This window comes from Phacochoerus africanus, chromosome 14 (genome assembly GCF_016906955.1).
Source record: "Phacochoerus africanus isolate WHEZ1 chromosome 14, ROS_Pafr_v1, whole genome shotgun sequence".
In the NCBI taxonomy this organism is placed as follows: domain Eukaryota; kingdom Metazoa; phylum Chordata; class Mammalia; order Artiodactyla; family Suidae; genus Phacochoerus; species Phacochoerus africanus.
The window spans coordinates 52994405-53015347 of NC_062557.1; the positions used below are offsets into that span (position 1 = coordinate 52994405).

General features: G+C 46.4%; 1 protein-coding gene across 3 annotated transcripts in view; it reads left to right on the forward strand.

Annotated features, from left to right (window-relative positions):
• Nucleotides 1–20943, forward strand: part of NDEL1 (nudE neurodevelopment protein 1 like 1) — an 81259-nt gene that overhangs the window by 8886 nt on the left and 51430 nt on the right. The window contains exon 1 of one of the 3 annotated variants that reach the window (XM_047758529.1): nucleotides 16326–16345. The exons of the other annotated variants lie outside the window; for them this stretch is intronic. The gene's annotated coding sequence lies outside the window, so the exon portion shown is untranslated. Of the gene's footprint in view, nucleotides 1–16325; nucleotides 16346–20943 lie in introns of those variants that run through there. 3 annotated transcript variants of the gene reach the window in all.

The following is a 20943-nucleotide window of genomic DNA, read 5'->3' on the forward strand; positions in this document are numbered from 1 at the left end:
AGTTCTGTTTTTAATTTTTTGAGGAACCTTCATACTGGTTTCAACAGTGGCTGCACCATTTTTCATTCCTACCAGCAGTGCACAAGTGTTCTAACTTCTCCATGTCCTTACCAACACTCATTCTTTTCTCCTTTTTTTTCAGTCCTCAGGAGTGTGTAATGGTGTCTCATTGCAGTTTTGAGTTTCCCTAATGATTTGTCACACAGACCCTCTTTGCATGTGCTTATTGGCCATCTGCATATTTCTTTGGAGAAACGTCTGTTCAAGTCCTTTGCCCATTTTTAAATCAAGTCGTTTGGTATTTTCGTTGTTGTGGAGTTGTTGTTCTTTATATATTCTGGAAGTTACCTAGACTTCTAGACTTTTAAAGTGACGTTTCTTAGGTCAAGCTCTACTCACTGTCCTCTAGCCTTTTTTCATCGAATAATAGCACTTGAGTATCATCTCATGTTAATTTATAAATATCTACCTTGTCCTTCTTCATAGCCGCATAGTATTCCAGTGTGTGGATGTGCTATGATTAATTTTTTAAAATTTTTAAATTTTTATTTATTTATTTTGAAAGCTTAAATTGATGTTTTATTTTTTTAATTTAAAAAAAAATTTTAATTAATTTTTTTTTATTTTCCCACTGTACAGCAAGGGGGTCAGGTTATCCTTACATGTATACATTACATTTTTTCCCCCACCCATTCTTCTGTTGCAACATGAGTATCTAGACAAAGTTCTCAATGCTATTCAGCAGGATCTCCTTGTAAATCTATTCTAAGTTGTGTCTGATGAGCCCAAGCTCCCTATCCCTCCCACTCCCTCCCCCTCCCATCAGGCAGCCACAGGTCTTTTCTCCAAGTCCATGATTTTGTCTTCTGAGGAGATGTTCATTTGTGCTGGATATTAGATTCCAGTTATAAGTGATATCATATGGTATTTGTCTTTGTCTTTCTGGCTCATTTCACTCAGGATGAGATTCTCTAGTTCCATCCATGTTGCTGCAAATGGCATTATGTCATTCTTTTTTATGGCTGAGTAGTATTCCATTGTGTATATATACCACATCTTCCGAATCCAATCATCTGTCCATGGACATTTGGGTTGTTTCCATGTCCTGGCTATTGTGAATAGTGCTGCAATGAACATGCGGGTGCACGTGTCTCTTTTAAGTAGAGTTTTGTCTGGATAGATGCCCAAGAGTGGGATTGCGGGGTCATATGGAAGTTCTATGTATAGATTTCTAAGGTATCTCCAAACTGTTTTCCATAGTGGCTGTACCAGTTTACATTCCCACCAACAGTGTAGGAGGGTTCCCTTTTCTCCACACCCTCTCTAGCACTTGTTATTTGTGGATTTATGAATGATGGCCATTCTGACTGGTGTGAAGTGATATCTCATGGTAGTTTTGATTTGCATTTCTCTTATAATCAGCGATGTTGAGCATTTTTTCATGTGTTTGTTGGCCATCTGTATATCTTCTTTGGAGAAATGTCTATTCAGGTCTTTTGCCCATTTTTCCATTGATTGGTTGGTTTGTGCTATGATTTATTAAACCAACTTCCTACCTATGGGTGGTTAGGTTGTTTCTGGTTTACTGGCATAATAATAATCAGTGCTGCAGTGACCATCATTGACCATATATCTTTGCGTACTAGTTCTGTTATTTCCTTAGGATGAATCCTTACAAGTTGATGGCTGGGTGAAAGGATATACAAATCTTCACAGTTTCAATTCAGTTATTCTAATTCCTCTAATAAACATCATACCAGTGATTTTAAATTTCATATCCACCTCTATGGAGGCAATACAAAGCTTAAAATGAAGAGTAGCAAGTCCTGGAGTTCCCTGGTGGCTCAGAGGGTTAAGGATCTGGTGCCGATGCTGTGGCTTGGGTTGCTGCTATGGTGCAAGTTCAGTCCCTGGCCTAGGAATTACCATGGGCTTGGCCGAAACAAAGAATTAGCAATTCCCTGTCTCATCTCCCCACTTTCAAGTTCTCCCTATAAGACACAAACATTTTCAATTATTGCAAATATTCCAAATAAAGTGCCTTTATAGCCATTTTGTTTTGTTTTGTTTTAGTTTTATGTATTGTTTTCATATTATGAAAGGGAAAGACACAGAACTCTTCAATCACTCTCTCCACGTTCTTGCTGTCCCCTCTTCCTGATGTGGCAATCACATATTCACTGCAACAGAGCTATTCAGTTTCTCTCAGCATGGTTGGACATATCAGGTAATCTGTTTCCATCTCTTTTTTTCTTTTTTCTTTTTCTTTTTCAAGGCCACACCTGTGGCATATGGTGGGCTAGGGGTTGAATTGGAGCTGCAGCTGCCAGCCAATGTCAGAGCCACAGCAACCTGCTGTATCTGAGCCTCATCTGTGACCTACACTGCAGCTTGTGACAGCGCCGGATCCTTAACCCACTGAGCGAGGCCAGGGATTAAACACTATGTTGGCTTCTTCTTTTTTTTTTTTTTTTTCCTTTTTTTTGGCTGCCTTCATGGCATATGGAAGTCCCCAGGCTAGTGGCAAATTGGAGTTACAGCTGCTGGTCCACACTACAGCCACAGCAACGCAGGATCTGAGCCACGTCTTCGACCTACACCACAGCTCATGGCAACGCTGGATCCTTAACCCACTGAGTGAGGCCCAGGATTGAATCCGCATCTTTATGGATGCTAGTCGGGTTTGTTAACTGCTGAGTCCCGACGGGAACTCCGTGTGTTTTGTTTTTTTGTTTTGTTTTGTTTTGTTTTTTTGATAGGGAAGCTGTAGATCTATTGAGAGAGAGAGAGAGTGAGTGGGGGCCATCTCAGAAGGCGAGAGGCTGAGTTTTTGTATTTTTGGCTCTGAAGAAAGGCCTTTGTTCTGTCCTTGTTTAATGGTCGGGCTAGATTTAGAATACTGGGTTGGAAATAATTTTCCCTCCTAATTATACAAGTATTGTTTCATTGTCGTCAAGCTTCTGGCTTATTGCTGAGAAGTCCTGTGCAGCTGGGATTGCTGATCCCTTGTATGTGACCTGGATTTAGGTCTGTGGAAGTTGTGAGGATTTTCTCTTCATCCTTGAGGTTCTGAAATTTCATTTCAGAATTGGTTGGGTTTTTTTTAAATTGAAGTATAGTTAGTTGATTTACAGTGTTGTGCTAATTTCTGCTATACAGCAAAGTGATTCAGGTATACATCCATACCATATTTTAGATTCCACGTATAAGTGATAGTATATGATATTTGACTTTCTGTGTCTGACCTCACTTAGTACAATAATCCATGTTGCTGAGATTGGCATTATTTCCTTCTTTATTGCTGAGTAATATTCCCTTGTGTGTGTATACATAGATGTATTTTTTTGTCTTTTGTCTTTTTTATTTATTTATTTTTATTTTTATTACTCAAATGAATTTATCACATCTGTAGTTGTATAATAATCATCACAATCCAATTTCACAGGATTTCCATCCCACAACCCAAGCACATCCCCCCACCCCGCAAACTGTCTCCTCTGGAGACCAAAAGTTTTTCAGTGTCTGTGAGTCAGCATCTGTTCTGCAAAGAAGTTCAGTCTGTCCTTTTTTCAGATTCCACATGTCAGTGAAAGCATTTGATGTTGGTGTCTCATTGTACGGCTGACTTCACTTAGCATGATAGTTTCTAGGTCCACCCATGTTGGAAAAATGCTGTTATTTCGTTCCTTTTAATGGCTGAGTAATATTCCATTGGGTTTATGCACCACATCTTCTTGATCCACTCCTCTGTCAATGGACATTTAGGTTGTTTCCATGTCTTGGCTATTGTAAATAGTGCTGCAATGAACGCTGGAGTACATGTGTCTTTGTGAGTCGTGGTTTTCTCTGGGTAGATGCCCAGGAGTGGGATTGCTGGATCAAACGGTAGTTCTATGTTTAGTTTTCTGAGGAATCTCCATACTGCTTTCCACAGGGGTTGCACCAATTTACAATCCCACCAACAGTGTAATAGGGTTCCTTTTCTTCCACACCCTCTCCAGCACTTATTGTTTGTAGACTTTTGGATGATGGCCGTTCTGGCTGGTGTAAGGTGGTACCGCATAGTGGTTTTGATTTGCATTTCTCTAATAATGAGTGATGTTGAACATCTTTTCATGTGTTTTTTGGACCATCTGTATGTCTTCTTTGGAGAACTGTCTGTTTAGATCTTCTGCCCATTTTTTGTTTGTTTTTTTGGTTTTGAGCTGCGGAAGGTATTTATAAATTTTGGAGACTAATCCCTTGTCAATCGATTCATTTGCAAAGATTTTCTCCCATTTTGTAGGTTGTCTTTTTGTGTTGTTTAGGGTTTCCTTCGCTGTGCAGAAACTTTGAAGTTTGATTAGGTCCCATTTGTTTATTTTTGTTGTCAATACTCGAGTGGTGGATCTGAGAAGATGTTGCTGTCATTTATGTCAGAGAGTGTTTGGCCTATGTTTTCCGCTAGGAGTTTTATAGTGTCTGGTCTTATTTCTAGGTCTTTAATCCATTTGGAGTTTATTTTTGTGTATGGTGTTATCACATATAAGTGGTAGTATATGATATTTACCTTTCTGTGTCTGACCTCACTTAGTATGATAATCCATGTTGCTGAGAATGGCATTATTTCCTTTTTATTGCTGAGTAATATTCCCTTGTGTGTGTGTTTGTGTGTATGTATACATATATGCATTTTTTTTGTCTTTTGTCTTTTTAGGGCCGCACCTGCAACATATGGTGGTTCCCAGGCTAGAGGTTCCATGATGTGGCTCAGTGGTTAACAAACCTGAATAGCACCCATGAGGACGTGGGCTCGATCCCTGGCCTCACTTGGTGGGTTAAGGATCAAGCATTGCCATGAGCTGTGATGTAGGTTGCAGACACGGCTTGGATCCTGTGTGGCTGTGGCTGTGGTGTAGGCCAGCAGCTACAGCTCTGATTTGACCCCTAGCCTGGGAATCTCCATGTGCCGTGGGTGGGACCCTAAAAAAAATTTATTTTATTGTGGTAAGAACACTTAGGAGATCTTCCTTAACAAATTGTCTCATACAGGATACAAGACGGTGGGATACAGGGTTCAGTCTAGTGTACAATACAGTCTTGTTGACTATAGGTACAATCAACTATTTAATTTTTAAATTTATCTTTTTATTTTTTAAACTTGTATTGGGGTCTAGTTGATTTACAGTGTTGTTTTAGCTTGAGGTTTATGGCAGAGTGAGTCAGTTTTTTATATATATATATACACACACACACACTATATACATAGATCCATTCTTTTCTCCCATATAAGTTATTCTAGCACATGGAGTAGACCTCCCTGTGCTGTACAGTAGGCCCTTCTTAGTTATCTATTTTATTTTATTTTTGTCTTTTCCAGGACCATACCCGAGGCATATGGAGATTCCCAGGTTAGGGGTCCAATCAGCTCCAGCTGCTGGCCTACAGCACAGTCACAGCCACGCCAGATCCGAGCCGTGTCTGTGAACTACACCACAGGTCACGGCAATGCCAGATCCCTAACCCACTGAGCAAGGCCAGGGATCGAACCCGCCACCTCATGGTTCCTAGTCGGATTCGTTAACCACTGTGCTACGATGGGAACTCCTAGTTATCTATTTTACATATAGTGGTGTGTATGTGTAATCCCATCTTCCCAGTTTATTCCTCCCCAGCATGGTTTCCCCTTAAGTTTGATTTTGAAATCTGTATACCGCATCTTCTTTATCCATTCGTCTGTCAGTGGACATTTAGGTTGTTTCCATGTCTTAGTTTTTGTAAATAGTGCTACTGTGAGCCTAGGGGTGCATGTATCTTTTGGAATTATAGTTTTGTTTAGATATAGGCCCAGAAGTGGGATTGTTGGAACACACGGTGACTCTCTGCTTAGTTTTCTGAGGAACCTCCATACTGTTTCCATAGCGACCGTACCAAGTATATTCCATCCGTGGGTGTTTTTTGATCCATGGTGCTCTATGCTCAGGAGACGTTTCAGTATTGGCAATGATGTTATTAATTCTGGGAGAATTTCTGGAATTATTGCTATTCTTTTTTTTTTTTCCTTTTTGGCATCAAACCTGTGTCCCAGCCCTCCTAAGATGCCACCAATCTGGTTGCGCCACAGCAGGAACTCTGAGATATTATTACACTAAAAATGATTTCTTCCAGAGTTCCCACTGTGGCTCAGTGGGTTACAAACCCAGCTAGTAAACCATGAGGATGTGGATTTGATCCCTGGGCTCGCTCAGTGGGTTAAGGATCTGGTGTTGCCACAAGCTGCAGCGTAGATTGCAGATGAGGCTCAGATCCTGCATGGCTATGGCTGTGGTGTGGGCCGGCAGCTGCTGCTCAGATTGGACCCCCCAGCTGGGGAGCTTCCAAATGCCGCAGGTTCGGATCTAAAAAGAAAAAAAAAAATCTTGCTCTTTATTTTCTTGCTTCTCTCTTTGTGATACTTTTCTCATTGGGATGTTGGACTTTGGGGGATTATCCTCTCCTTTTCTTGCTTTTAATCTCCTATTTGGGAAATCTGTCTTTTGTTCTCTTTTTAAGGAGTCTTTTTTTTTTTTTTTGGTCTTTTTGCTATTTCTTGGGCCGCTCCTGCGGCATATGGAGGTTCCCAGGTTAGGGGTCGAATCAGAGCTGTAGCCACCGGCCTACGCCAGAGCCACAGCAACGCGGGATCCGAGCCGTGTCTGCAACCTACACCACAGCTCACGGCAACGCCGGATCCTTAACCCACTGAGCAAGGGCAGGGACCGAACCCGCAACCTCATGGTTCCCAGTCGGGTTCGTTAACCACTGCGCCACGACGGGAACTCCAGGAGTCTTAATTTTATGGTCATACTCTACAGCTGAAGATTTCTTGCTTGCTTGCTTTTTTAAACAATTCTTTTTGGTTTTGTCCATGCTGGTGGCATGTGGAAGTTTTTGGAACAAGGATCAAACCCATGCCACAACAGTGACAATGCTGAAGCCTTAATGGTTAGGCCACTAGGGTAACCCCTGAATATTTCCATTTTAAGCTTCACCGAAAAAAAAAAAAAGGTATCTGTCCTCATGCCTTTTTGTAGCTCCACACCACAGCCACAGCCACGCCAGATCGGATCTGTGTCCTCATGGATGCTAGTCAGATTCGTTTCCACTGAGCCATGATGGGAATTCCTCTCTAAAGATATTTATTCCAGTTTTTTCTTTTTCTAGCTTACCTCTGCTCCCCGTATTGAATTTATGACACCTGAATTTCTTTTGCGTTACATTGTTCTTTCACATTGGAGACTTTCTCAAATGTCTGGGGGCTCCTAGTTGAATGCTCATTTTTACAACCAAGGGGTTAGAAGCTGATCAGAAGACGTGTGTGTGTGTGTGTGTGTGTGTGTGTGTGTGTGTGTGTGTGTCTGTCTGTCTGTCTTGGGGGTGGGAGCAGGAGGCAGCCATGTCAGCTGTGGGGCTTCTCTGGTTGATCAGGTGGGCAGAGTAGGCCGTGTGGTTCTGTTGGGAAAAACTCTCTGCTTTTCTGCCTGGAAGGGACAAACCAGGCTGCCCATATTCCTGAAGGGTCCGCAGGGGAGGGCAGCCGGGGTCTCATCGTGTGATGGGCAGCCTTTGAAGAATCTCCCCTCCTCTCTCCCGTTTCCCTTTGCAGTGCGGTCAGCGCCCTGTACGCCCACTGTCCCTAGGTCTGGAGCTTCTGAGGTTTCGTTTCCCTGGAGGAGAAGCCTCCTCCTCCTCCTGCTGGGCTGTGAGGTCCGCCTCCGAACACACGGTGCTTTCAGCAGCCCTCCTCGTTTGGGCCCCGTGCCCTCCACCTTCTGATGCAGCGGGCACCTCCAGATCTGGGCCTTTCTGTGGTCAGGGGCAGGCCTTGCTTGTTTCTCGTTGGCCCTCAGTTTCCAGGCTTCTCGGGTCCATCCCAGCAGCAGCCACTCACCAGGCTGCTTTCCATCTGCCAAGCTCCTGTGGACATCCCTTTTCCCCTGCTGTCTCCTCTCTGGTCCTCTGTCCTTTGTGGGTTTTTGGTCGTCTTTCAGGAGGAAGAGGAGATACTTGTAATCAATCCGTTAGGGTAACTGTGATGGTTATAGCACTTTCACTCGGACCAGCGTTGTCTGGGAGTGTTGGCTTCCTCACAGTGTTAACAGCACCGAGTATGATCATTTGTTTTATTTTATTAAAAAAATTGAAATTGTTTTTGGCTGTGACGTGCAGCAGTGGCTTGGTGCAGGCTCTCAGTTCCCAGACCAAGGATTGAACCTGGGCTGCAGCAGTGAAAGCACTGAGTCCTAACCACTAGACCACCAGGGAACTCGCTGTCATTTGTTTTCAACTCTGCTCATCTGATAAGCCAAAAAGCAGTATTTCATGGTCATTATAATTTACATTTTAAAAGTTATGAATGAAATGACTGGGGATCTTCTCACATGTTTACTGGCCATTCGTACCTCTCCTGTGACCGCTGATTGATGTCCATTGCTCACCTTTCTACTGGAGGAGGATAATTGTTAAATTGCTAGCATATGGCCAGCTCAGGAAAGAGGTTACGGTTGATTCCTTATTTTGCTGTACATACAGGCTCCGAGAGTGAGCTTTAGAAAACGGCAGTTCTCGGGGTTCCTGTCGTGGCGCAGTGGTTAACGTATCTGACTAGGAACCATGAGGTTGCAGGTTCGATCCCTGGCCTTGCTCAGCGGGTAAAGGAGCTGGTGTTGCCGTGAGCTGTGGTGTAGGTTGCAGACGCGGCTCGGATCTGGTGTTGCTGTGGCTTTGGTGTAGGCCGGTGGCTACAGCTCCGATTAAACCCTTAGCCTGGGAACCTCCATATGTTGGGTGAGTGGCCCTAGAAAAGGCAAAAAGACAAAAAAAAAAGAAAGAAAGAAAGAAAACGGCAGTTCTTAATGACTATGTCAAAAAGTTGATGAATTTTTTTCTCTCTTGGACTGTAAAAAATAATCTGTGTTCACTGTAGAAAATTTAGAAAATAAAGATAAATACAAAAAAGAAAATGTAGGAGTTCCCATCATGGCACAGTGGTTAACGACTCTGACTAGGAACCATGAGGTTGCAGGTTCGATCCCTGGCCTTGCTCAGTGGGTTCAGGATCCGGCGTTGCCGTGAGCTGTGGTGTAGGTTGCAGACGCGGCTCGGATCTTGCGTTGCCGTGGCTCTGACGTAGGCTGGTGGCTACAGCTCCGATTGGACCCCTAACCTGGGAACCTCCATATGCCGCGGGAGCGGCCCTAGAAAAGGCAAAAAAAAAGAAAGAAAATGTAAACTACCCAGAGATAACCACCTATGATATTCTTTTAGTCTTTTTTTCCCCCGTGAGTATAAGGCAAAATCATTTTATGTTATATTCATGCTTTTGACTTACTAATTATAATTTGTTCTCATTTTATGGCACGTTGTTCTGTGACATTATTATTGGATTCTGTTGTGTGGATATATGATCATTTATTTAGTCCATTTTCTTTGATGGGCATTCAGGTTCTTACTGGGTTAGAATTTGCATTAACATAGTTTCTCTTTTGATCATGACCCCGTTTGCTGAGTATCTGTTTAGCCATCTCTTTTTTGGGGGGGAGGTGATGAAGGTAAATCTTAATCCTTTTCTGGTTGTTACTTAATCTAAATTAACAAATACAGACTCATGGAGATTTTTCTCTTTTTCTGTGGGTCAGAGCGAGAGATGGGGAAGCGTCACTCTGGGATTCTCGTTAGATTCCTCCACGATGTTCAATTAGAGAGAAAATGATAAGGGGCAGAAGCACCAGGGAGGAGAGATGAGAAAAAAGGATGCTGACCAGGCAGGCATCTGAAAAAAATCCTCCAAGAAATAATAGCTTAAAAGAGGGAGAACCAGAGAGTTCCCATTGCGGCTTGGCGGTAATGAACCCGACTAGTATCTATGAAGACACAGGTTTGATCCCTGGCCACTGCTCAGTGGGTTAAGGATCCTGTGTTGCTGTGGTCATGGGGTAGGCAGGCAGCTGCAGCTCTGATTCGCCCCCTAACCTGGGAACTTCCATATGCTGAGGATGCGGCCCTAAAAACAAAACCAAAAAAAAAATAAAATAAAATAAAATAAAATAAAAAAAGAGAGAGAGAGAACCTGAAAGAACAAACCAGTTTGAGAGTTGAAGACCTGAACTCTGTTTCTGAGTCTGCTGCCAGCTGTGCGCCCTTTGGGAGGGTGCTCAGCCTCTCTGGTTTCCTCACTATCATTCCTCATCCCAGGTGGAGTTAGTTCTAAATTCTCTCACATCTTCTGAGGTTCTATGAATACAAGCTTTGTCACCCCAGCTGGGTGACCCTGGATGAGCTGCGCAACCTCTCTCAGACAAGGTGTTCTCGGCTGTAAAGTGGGAACACAAATAGCTCCTTCATCACGTCGTCATGAATGGATGTGTGTAACGCACTAATCACGGGGCCTGACCCAGACGCGGTATCCAATAAATGAAAACTATTTTTATTGCCTGCCAGTTGTTATGTAAGAGGAGAGCAATTATATCATCCCACACCCTGTGTGCGAAAAGGAACTCTACCTTCTCAAAAGCCGTTTCCAAGTTTCAGCCAGCAGCTGGGACCCAGGCCAAGGGCACAGTACAAAGTCACCCCTGGCTACAGCCCTCCCCTTGCAGCGTGTTCTTCCCCAGCGTCTGGCCGCTGTCCAGATGTGAGTCAAGTCAACACCAACTGCTTAACGCAGATAAGTAGCATGCATGAATGTTGGTCATCAGGGGAGGCGATAGGAAACCCCACTTTCCAAATATAAAAAATCCACGAGTGCATTTAGCCTGAGCCCTAAATGACATGAATCACCAGCATGGGAACAGTATTAAGAAAAAGCTGACATCCTTTCAAGCCGTGATTGATGAGCACGGAGACGGGAGGAAGACATCGTGGGTGTAGCTGCTGTGTTGCCCTTTGCGCCTGTGTATTCTTGGGCGGATTACCCTATTCTGTAAAATCAGGAGGCTGCATTCTATTTTTGTTCCCCAAAGGATGGTATATGCTGTACTTCTCGTGGCTTGCAAAGCGACGTTATATGGCACAGAGATGCACACCTGACATCTTAATAGTCATGTATTTAACTTTGAAAATATTGGGGAAAATACCACTAACAACCAGTTCCATGATTTCATAAATGTGGTTGTTGAGGATGAGGCAAAGGTAGGGTTTAAATTAAATTTTTTTTTTTTTGGCCATGCCCTTGGCATACAGAAGTTCCTGGGCCAGGAATCAAACCTGCGCCATGGCAGTAACCAGAGCTCCAGCAGTGACAGTGCCAGGTCCTTATCCTGCTGAGCCACCAGGGAACTCCCAAGTTCATTTTTTAGAACATGAGCTGATTTAAAGAAAAAACATTTTTTTTGGTTTTTTTTTTTTTAGGGCCGCACTAGCGGCATATGGAGGTTGCCAGTCTAGGGGTCTAAGCGGAGCTGTACCTGCCGGTCACAGCCACAGCCACACAGGCTCTGAGCCGCATCTGTGACCTATACCACAGCTCACGGCCACACCGGATCCTTAATCTACTGAGTGAGGTCAGGGATTGAACCTGTGTCCTCATGAATGCTAGTCAGATTTGTTAACTGCTGAGCCATGATGGGAACTCCTAAGGAAAAATTTTTAAATGATATGCAGAAATGGCAAATATCTATCGTGGAGGTGGTCAAATTGGAACATCAGCTGTGATAGGCAGAATAACAGCCCCCCAAAGATGTCTGGGTCCTAAGCCCCAGAACCTGTATGTTGCCTTGTATGGCAAAGAGGACTTTGCAGTTGTGATGAAGGATTTTGGGAGGTCATCATTCTGTCAAGAAAAGCACTCCTATCTCCTGCCTGGAGAATACGGACTGCCAGCATTCTGGAAGGTCCTCAAAGAGAGGAAGCTGGGGTCTTGTCTCTGAATGCGTAGTGACTCAGCCCCGTGCCCTCAGGCATGCGCCCCGCCTCAGGTTTCCCCAGAGAAGAAACTTCCTCCTCTTCCTCCGGGTGGAAGCTGGGTGGGCCCAGTGTCATCAGAAAGGTCCTTACAAGAGGGAGGCAGGAGGAGTTCCCGCTGTGGTGCCGCGGGATCAGCAATGTCTCCGCAGCACCAAGGACGCAGCCCAGCATAGTGGGTTAAAGGGTCCAGTTTGGCCACAGCTTCAGTATATGTCGGAGCTGCGGCTTGGATCTGGTCCCTGGCCTGGGAACTGCATGTGCTGCGGGGCGGCCCGAAAAGGAAAAAAAAAGAAGCAGGAGGAGTGATAACAGAAGCAGTGCTGGGGTGATGCAGCCGTGAGCAGAGGAAAGCTGTGTCTGTAGACGCTGGAGTGCCAGGAAGGGATTCTCCCTGGAGCCTCCCGAGGAACCGGCCTTGCCAACACCTTGACTGTAGCCCCAGAAGTGTCATTTTGGACACCTGACCTCCAGAACTGGAAGAGAATACATTTGGGTTGGGTTAAGCTTGTGGTCATGCGTGACAGCAGCCCCAGGAAACCCATGCACCCGACCTTAGATGCCCTTGGAGGTGGTTCATTCTGCAAGTTCAGCGACGCCCTGCCATCACGTGGGGCACACTGGCCACTGGCCCAGGAGAGGCAGGGCCTGCGCTCCCCCAGGAGGGTGCTTGGCACCTGGATGATAAAGAGTGGATCCTGACGCATGGCAACTCTCAAGAGTATCACCTGGTCCAACCTGCACGTTTTATAGACGAGGAACCTGAGGCTCAGAGAAGGGAAGGGAGGGGGTGGATTTGGCGAGAAGGACAAACGCCTGAGATCCTAAGGCGGGAGGGAAGCGCAGAGGCAGGGCAGGGCCGGGTTCTCACACCAGGGCGGGGAGCCCAGGGGAGGGGTGGGGCCTGCACCTTGCGCTCCGGGTGGAGGAGGGTGGATCTTGCCACCTTTTGGTCACCTTCTCTGTGTGTCTGGGCTTCTTGTGTCCTCTAGCATCTTTTTTATCAGGGTTTTAATAACCATCCTGCCAACAGCTGATGAGAAAATTGTTGAAACAGCAACATGCAGGAAGAAAGGGCTCCCTGCTCCCCGCTTACTGCCCCCAGCCCCTCAACTAATGTCCTCTCTTCTGGCTGCATCCCTCCAAAGGGTTGCTTATTTTCTTTTCATAGAAGGGGCATTTGGGGGGTTCCCTGGTGGTCTACTGGTGACCACTGCGCTTTCACCCACTGCGGCCAGTGTTCAACCCCTGGTCTGGGAACTGAGATCCCACATCAAAGTGCCGCATGCCACGGTCAAAAAAAAAAAAAAAAAAGTTTAAAAAGAAGGGACATTTCGGAGTTCCCATTGCGGCTCCGTGGTGACAAACCTGACTAGTATCCAAGAGGATTCAGGTTCCATCCCTGGCCTCGCTCAGTGAGTTGGGGATCTGGTGTTGCCATGAGCTGCAGTGTAGGTTGCAGATGTGGCCCAGATCCTGTGTTGCTGTGGCTGTGGTGCAGGCAAGCGGCTGTAGCTCCGATTCAACCCGTAGCCTGGGAACTTCCATATGCCGCACTTGCGGCCGTTAAAAAAAAAAAGAACATTTCTACTGTGATTAAGAGCAAACCTGGGGAGTTCCCATTGTGGCGCAGTGGAAATGAATCCAACTAGTAACCATGAGATTTTGGGTTTGATCCCTGGCCTTGCTCAGTGGGCTAAGGATCTGGCGTTGCCATGAGCTGAGGTGTAGGCCACAGGTGTAGCTTGGATCCTGTGTTGCTGTGGCTGTGGCATAAGCCGGCAGCTGTGGTTCCTATTGGACCCCTAGCCTGGGAACCTCAATATGCCGCAGGTGCGGCCCTAAAAAGCCAAAAAAAAAAAAAAAAAGCGCAAACCTGGGTGTTTTATTTCTGCATTTCAACATTTATGAGTCAAAAATGGCCTCTGTGGAGTGGATGCTCCTTGAGTAAAGCCCTATCTCCTATTTATATATTTATTGTTTTAATACCTTACTGACCCAGAGAACCCACATCGGTCTTGTATCCGCTGGAGTGACTTGGTTGAAAGGCTGGATTTTAAAATGGTCCCACAGAGTTCCCACTGTGGCTCAGTGGAGACAAATCTGACCAGCATCCATGAGGACGCGGGTTTGATCCCTGGCCTTGCTCAGTGGGTTAAGGATCTGGTGTTGCTGTGAGCTATGGTATAGGTGCAGACACAGCTCGAATCCTGTGTTGCTGTGGCTGTGGTGTAGGTCAGTGGCTACAGCTCCAATTTGACCCCTAGCATGGGAACCTCTATATATCTTGTGCCGCCCTAAAAAAAAAAGACAAAAAATAAAATAAAATGGTCCCAGGAGTTCCATTGTGGCTTAGTGGGTTAAGGACCCAACATGGTGTCCACAAGGATACAGGTTCGATCCCTGGCCTTGCCCATTGGGTTAAGGATCCCTCGGTTGCCACAAACTGCAGTGTAGGTCACGCTGCGGCTTTGGATCTGGTGTTGCTATGGCTGTGGTGTAGGCCAGCAGCTAGCTACAGCTCTGATCAGATCCCTAGCCCAGGTCTGGCCTTAAAAAGGAAAAAAATTAAAATGGTCCTAAAGGCACAGACTTAGGAAAATCATTTGGAAAAGGATTTTGAGGAAATGATCTTGCTTTGTTGATGTGGATGCATTCTTATCTTTCTTAAAACTTAAAGTAGGAGTTCCCGTTGTGGCTCAATGGTTAATGAATCCGACTAGGAACCATGAGGTTGCGGGTTCGATCCCTGACCTCGCTCAGTGGGTTAAGGATCCGGCGTTGCCGTGAGCTGTGGTGTAGGTCGCAGATGCGGCTCGGATCCCACGTGGCTGTGGCTGTGGCTGGTGGCTACAGCTCTGATTCGACCCCTAGCCTGGGAACCTCCATATACTGTGGGTGCAGCCCTAAAAAGACAAAACAAACAAACAAAACTTAAAGTATATAGTTAATCACTTTTGGTTAAAAAATACAGAAAAGAAACAAAAAAGGAAGGACAGGTGGAGGTCACCCACCTCCCGGAGATGACCACTGTTAATGTCATTTTGGTGTCTAGCTTTCCAGACTTTTTCTGTGTGGAATATATGCACATGTATGTATTTCCCTTTTTTTTGGCTACGCCCACAGCATATGGACCTTCCCGCGTCAGGGACTGAATCTGCACCACAGCCTGACAACACCAGCTCCTTTACCCATGGCGCCGCAAGGGAACTCCCCAAAGACACGTATTTCTGTTTTATAAAAGTGGGATCCTATTATGCGTGCTGCTGAGTTAACTGCGTATTAGGGAAACCTTTCGTTGTTAATGTTTCGATTGGTACTGCCCTTCTCACCAGTCGTACTCCTCTGTTGTGTGGCTATCACATAATCGCACTTAACTGGTCTTTTCCTTTAGGTTGTTTCTAATTTTGTGCTAAACACTGCTTTGATGAACATCCTCATGGATAAATCTTAGCACACATCCTTTTTTAGGGGGGGGCCACACCCACAGCATAGGGAGGTTCCCAGGCTCGGGGTCCAGTTGCAGGTACAGCTGCTGGCTCACATCATATCTGAGCCTCGTCTGCGACCTAACACCACAGCTCACGGCAATGCTGGATCCTTAACCCACTGAGCGAGGCCAGGGATCGAACCCGCAACCTCATGGTTCCTAGTCAGATTCGTTTCTGCAGCACCATGGCAGGGACTCCTCCGAGTTTTTTAAAAAATTCATTCAACAAATGCTTAGCGCCTACCACATGCCAGGTGCTGCCTTGAATGCCATGCTAAATATAGGATATTCAAAAGTACTGGCTGATTTTTTTTTTTCCCTCAGTACTTATCCCTGCCTGACATGCTAATGTTTATCTATCTATTTTCGGTTTCTATTCTTTCTCCTCTTTTCTGTAAGTTTACTTTGTTAACTGCTGTATCCTCGGGGCCTAGAACAGTGCCAGGCACTCAATTATATTTGTCGGATGGTTGAATTCAGGATCTGTCATTCCTGGTAACTTTGACTCAGTGGTAATGGGAATTTGGTTGACATTGCCTCATGACAATCAAGTTGGTAAAAACACTCCATTTCTTTCAAGCCCTGTCATTTCATTAGAATGGCTTGGGAGTAGGCAAAACTGGTGCCACCTTGTCTGTGCAGAGGTGTATGAGTAGATACTGCTTTTGTCTGGGACAGTCACAGTGTTGATGTAGGTGTGATGTCAACAGCCCTTGTGGTTGCCAGGTGTTAACTCAGTTAGCAATTTATAGTGTTGTGCCATTCTTTCCTGTGGAGGCAGCTGTCACTCTGGGGTGTGGGAAGTTACTATGAAGGGGCTGGGGCTGGGGCCAGGGCTGACAGTGAATCCTGTAGCTTTAGGGAGTGGAGGTTCCGAAGCCAGGAAGACCATGAGGCTGCAGAAAGTTCTAGAAAAGGAGAAAGTCCACAGTTCAGGTAGGCTTCTGTGGATGACATGGGGCAGCTTTAAGAGATTCACAGGGGTGTGGCAGGATGTCAGGTTCCATCAGCAGGGGAAAGAGACTCTTTTCGCGATTTGTGCATGTGGGTTGGAAAAAGAAGTTTTGAGACTCAGAGCAGGATGAACAAAAGACAAGTTTATGGAGGCAAGAAACACTGTTAACACAGTGGGCCAGCTTCCTGCTGACCAGGGAGAGCTGACTCCAGGCGTGTGGCCCTGTCTGTTTTTATAGCCCTGGGAGAGCAGAGGTCTCTTGATAAACCTGCTGACCTGCCGACTGGTTGGGGAAAGAGGGGTCTTATGATACACCTGCTGGTTGGTTGGGGGCATATAAGGCCTCTAGAGAGGTGGGGTGAGGAGAGGGCCACATACCTTTCCTAGTCGGGGGCAGGAAGGCGTCGTCCAAGAGGCTCAAGGAGGGGGAGGGTATATTACAATCCGATGGGTGGGGCCAGGATAAGGGTCTGGTGATTCTTGTCTTGGCTGGAGGCTTCGAGGTCTGTCTCCCTGAAGGGGCCTTGAAGTCCCACAGCTCTTGCAACCTCAGTTTGCCCCCTTGGATGAACACGAGCACCCTTTCCTTCCAGGTACCAGGAACCAGATCTGGACCCTGACAGGGAGGCCTGTTGCAGGTTCCACCTAAATTGTCCTCATTTCTCTCTCTCTCTCTCTTTTTTTTTTGCTTTTTAGGGCCACACCGGTGGCATATGGAGGTTCCCAGGCTAGGGGTCAAATCGGAGCTACAGCTGCTGGCCTACACCACAGCCACGGCAATGCAGGATCCAAGCCGAATCTGTGACCCACACAACTCACAACACCACCAGATCCTTAACCCACTGATCAAGGCCAGGGGTCTAACCTGCTTCCTCATGGATATTAGTCGAGTCCATTTCCAGTGCGCTACAATGGGAACTCCCTGTGCTCATTTTTTGTACCTGCTGGAGCCACTTTTCAGTGAGCTACCCCTGGAGGCACTCAGAAGGTGATGCACCCTACTAGGGCCAGAGCAGCCTGCATTTTCAGACACCATGGAAAGGGAGAAACCAGAGAGGGGGTTTGAAACCTAAAACCCCTCATGGCGAATTCATCATACCCAATTCCTGCCTTTCGGTTGACTTAGGCCAACTGGGATTGGAAATTTAGGGGGAAAATTCTGTTGGAAGAGCTGAGGTTTGGGAGCCTGAGTTGCTCTGGGTAGATGGTGAGCATCTGTTTGCTTAAGGGGCTACTGAGGATACAATAAAGACAACACATGAAACTTTCTTTCCCTTCGGCACAGGGATACCCTAAGCTGGGCTGTGGACGGCTAGATGGGTCAGGGGTCGGGGACCCACAGGAAGTGGGCATTTTAAGATCAACCATGAACTGGTTATCATTTCTTGCAAGGGGAAATTTCTCATCTGGCCATTCTGGAGACCATCTAGCAAGTCCTTCAACCAGTTATGCCAGGTACTCTGATAGAAAGTAAGGTAAACGTCTCTATTTAGGGCATCTGCACATATTTTTAACGTTCTTAACTTCACACCTGTTTCATTTTGTACGGCAGCCCTTTAAGGGCCTTGACAGCTTTATCGAGGAAAAGCATCCCAAGGACATTAAGCCCTATTTTCCCTCCGGGAGCAGCCCCTGGACACACCTCCTCCTCTTACACAGGTTGTGTTTCTTTATGGCATTTGTCATGACCTCGTGGCAATAAATTTATCTATTTGCTTATCATCTTCCCCATGAGAATATAAGCCCCATGGGGTTGGGGGGTGGGATGGGCTTTTTATTACTTACTTATTTATTCATTTTGGTCTTTTGTCTTTTTAGAGCCGTACCTGCAGCACATAGAGATACCCAGGCGAGGGGTCTAAGTGGAGCTACAGCTGCCGGCCTACACCACAGCCACAGCAATGCCAGATCTGAGCCGTGTCTGCAACCTATACCACAGCTCATGGCAATGCTGGATCCTTAACTGAGCAAGGCCGGGGATTGAACCTGCAACATCATGGTTCCTAGTGGGATTTGTTTCTGATGCATCACGATGGGAACTCCGGAATGGGCTTTATATAGTTATATGGTTGAAGCCCTGAGGCCCAGCATGAAGCACTAAACCCATAGCTGGCAAAAGATTTTATCAAACCACCTCTCACCTCAAGGTCCAAGCATGTAATCTTTTAAATTAAAAAACAAATCAAACCTGGGAGTTCCCATCCTGGCTCAGTGGTTAATGAACCCAACTAGTATCCATGAGGATGTGGGTTTGATCCCTGGCCTTGCTCAGTGGGTTAAGGATCCGGCGTTGCCATGAGCTGTGGTGTAGGTCGCAGACCCGGCTTGGATCCTACATTGCTGTGGCTGTGGCTGTGGCTGGCAGCTGTAGCTCTGATTCGACCCCTAGCCTGGAAACTGCCGTATGCCCCGGGTGCAGCCCTAAAAAGACAAGGACAACCCCCCCCCAAAACAAAAAAACAAACCTATCGGAGTTCCATGGTGCTCAGAGGGTTAAGGATCCAGTGTTGTCACTGCCGTGGCTCTGGTTACTGCTGTGGTGCGCATTTGATCCCTGGCCTGGGAACTTCTGCATGCCAGGAGTGTGGCAAAAAAAAAAACCCACAAAAAACAAAAAACCGCAAAGCCCAATTATTAGTAATTTTTAATTATAAAACCAAAAGATGTTGCTTTGGGGATTGTAGGTGCTACAGAGTGAGTTTAAGATTTCAGCTAGAGAAAAGTTGTAATTACCCACCACCCAAATCCCAGTTCCTGGTGTAACCTAGCATCAGCTAAGTTCTGCTTTTCATACCAGTGAGAATCTTCTACGGTGTAATTTTCTCAGAATGCGGAGCATTTAAAGGAAGTGCCGGCAGTCTTGATTTGCAGTCATCGCCTCCAAACCCCTCCTTCATCCTCTTTGATGGGGGCACAGTAAACGAGTGTCTGCTCAGTGCCTGGTGCTGGGGGATGTTCGCACAGTCGCCACTGTTCCGCACTCGCTGAGCTCTGGTTCCTTGGGGGAGGTCGGACACCTCCGTGATGGAAAAGCCACGTTCAGCAAGTCTCCTGTGAACTCAGACAGGCGCACTTCCTTTGGGACTTTAGGGACCAGGGAAGGCTTCCTGGAGGAGGCTGCAATGAATGCGACTTCAAAAGGCAGAGACAGGGGTGTTCGCGTTGTGGCTCAGTGGTTAATGAATCCGACTGGGAACCATGAGGTTGCCGGTTTGATCCCTGGCCCTGCTCAGTGGGTTAAGGATCTGGCGTTGCCATGAGCTGTTGAGCTGCAGACGCTGCTTGGATTTGCTGCAGCTCCAATTCGACCCCTAGCCTGGGAACCTCCATGTGCCGCAGGAGCGGCCCTAGAAAATGGCAAAAAGACAAAAAGACAAAAAAAAAAAAAGCCCAGGGAGGGAGGGGGCTGTCAAACTGAGGGACGTGGGGGAGGGTCTGCTTAGAGTGCTGGGTAAAATGCAGGAAGGGCACTGGGGAAGTAGGTTGGAGTTGCTCTGGGGGCCTTGGATGCCAGACTTTGTACTTTATTGCAAGGTGACAAGATGCCATAACAAGTTTTGGATCCGGTGATGCTCTGTGCGCCATGGGATTTTATTTTTTATTTATTTATTTTTTAAAAATTATTTATTATTTTTTTCCCACTGTACAGCAAGGGGGTCAGGTTATCCTTACATGTATGCATTACAATTACATTTTTCCCCCAGCCTTTCTTCTGTTGGCCATGGGATTTTAGAAGATTATTCCGATGGCTGTGTGGACTGCAGGGCTGGAACAAGAAACTCGAGGCAGAGAGGTCCGGAAAGGGAGACTTTGCATGGGGCAGATTCAGGGGCAGACTCCTGGAAGTATATTATTTTGAGGGTTTATGAAGAGCAAGTCTTTCAGGTTTAGTGACCACATGAGTGACATGAAAGCTGGGGAAGGGGACACTTAAGGGTGATGTGACGAGGCCTTTGTGCCTTAGTGACAGGGGGAGTGATGACACCGGCAGAAAGATGAAACCCTTTTTGGAAGTTTCAGCTGGTGTAAATGGAAAATCTGCTTGCGGTTTAGACATGAAGACCTGGAGCTGGTGACAGCGGACAGCAGCTCTTAGCAACCAGCCAGCCCTGCCTGATCTATGCCTCTGAGGCTTAGAAAATTTTGGCCCCCAAAATGTAGCAATGAGATTGAATCCAGCCTTTGATTTGTCCGCTCCTCTGAGTCAACAGTACACATGCCCCATCTCCTTAAGAGTTTTCACGGCAGACCCGTGGGCACTGTGTCCCTTTTGATGAGTGATGCGGCCAGAGTCCACGTTTTCACTAGCTAGCGTCTGTGTCAGTGTCTGGACCCCTCCCAAGGCGGCTGCTCAGCCCCCTCCCCCAGCGGTGGAACCTGGCCTTCGTTTCCTGAGTCTCAGAGTTTGCTGAAGGGACGATGTGATGCTCTCAGGGACTTCGACCCTGACCACCGTGGCTCGATCCATGAAAGTCCTTGGACGGGGACCCATGGCTCAGCAGACCCCTTCCGAGTGGTTTATACAGACAGGGTCGGGCAATCCTCCCTCACCTTTCTACCTTCACAAAGCTGATTTCTC